We start from the raw sequence: 1,674 nt of genomic DNA on the forward strand, positions 1-1,674 counted from the left end.
AAATACAGGCGCACACGCACACAGCTCCAATATACATACAACATGCGCACACTCACACACACTGCGCTAACTTACATACATGCATACACACACACTATTCCAAAATACTTACATGCGCACACACACTGATCCGATGTAGATACATAAAGGCACACACACTGCTCTAAACTTGACATATATACACACACACCAACAAAAATACACACAAGCAGACACACCCACTGCTCCAACATCCCTACATAAACACACTCCAACATACATACAAGAACACACTGCTCCAACATTCACACACACTGCTCCATCACAGATACATACACGGATGTATTCCCCAACACACACACAGCTGCAACATTCACACACATAAGCACACACCGCTCCACCACAGTCACATGCATACATGCAGACACACACCCCTCCCGCCCCCCCCCCCCCCCCACGCTGCTCCCCCCGTCTCTGAGTCACCACGCACGTGGGCACACCTCGCAGGCAGGCCGCTCTCTGGGGTGCTTTGGGACTGCGGGTGGGTGTGGGTGTGGGGGTGGGGTGGGGGCGTGAGGGGGGGGGGCTGTCACTGAGGCAGGGGAAGGAGACAAAAGAGAGAGGCTGGTCTTCAGCCCCAGTCCCAGAGCAGGCCCCCCGGCCCCCCCAGCCCCCCAGGCTCCGCTGCGCCGGGTGCTGAGCATGGAGCAGGCGCTGCGCAGGAGCACAGGCAGCGGCGGCGGAGCAGGCAAGAGGGGGCGGCCGGGGCTGAGGACCGGGGGGGGGGGCAGGGGAGGCCTGGCTGGGGCCGGGGAGGGCACGGCCCCTCTGCCACGGGGATCCCCCCATCCATGGACAGACCCCTCCATGGGAGGGGGTGAGATCGGGGGGGGGGGGCAGGCCCCCATCTATGCCTGGGGATGGCCTGTGGGGGGCGCTCGGGAGGGCAGAGCACTCCTTCTTGGGGTCGGGGTGTTGGGGTGCTGGTGAGCCCCCCCCCCTTGTGTGGCAGCTCCGGAGTGTCCAGGCTGGCCCCCCCCGTGTCCTCCGGGGGGGGGGCAGATGTGCCCATTCTCGGGGTGTCTCCCACCTCTGTCCCTTCACCTGCCCCGGTGAGGGGGGGGGGGGCGCTGGGGGCCCCGTGTCCGGTGTCTGTGGTTGGAGCCGTTCTGGGGGGCCTCAGTGTTTGGGGGTCAGGTGAGCCGGGCCTGGCTCTGAGGCTTCAGGGCTGGGGTGACGCCTGTTTGTTTACTGCTTTTGTTTACTGTGTTCAGTCTTGGGTGTGGGGTGCAGCTGGGTCAATATGTCGGGGTGTGGGATGAAACCAGTTCATGATCTTGGGGTGCGGGGGGGGGGGGGGGTGCCTGGTCTCCACGTTGGGGTGTGTGCTGAACCTAGCTCCTAATGTTGGGGCGCTCCTGGGTTGTAATGTTGGGGCGCTCCTGGGTTGTAATGTTGGGGTGCTCCTGGGTTGTAATGTTGGGGCGCTCCTGGGTTGTAATGTTGGGGCGCTCCTGGGTTGTAATGTTGGGGTGCTCCTGGGTTGTAATGTTGGGGCGCTCCTGGGTTGTAATGTTGGGGCGCTCCTGGGTTGTAATGTTGGGGTGCTCCTGGGTTGTAATGTTGGGGCGCTCCTGGGTTGTAATGTTGGGGTGCTCCTGGGTTGTAATGTTGGGGGGTGTGGTGAGCCTAGTC

This window comes from Lissotriton helveticus, chromosome 12 (genome assembly GCF_964261635.1).
Source record: "Lissotriton helveticus chromosome 12, aLisHel1.1, whole genome shotgun sequence".
Taxonomy (NCBI): Eukaryota; Metazoa; Chordata; class Amphibia; order Caudata; family Salamandridae; genus Lissotriton; species Lissotriton helveticus.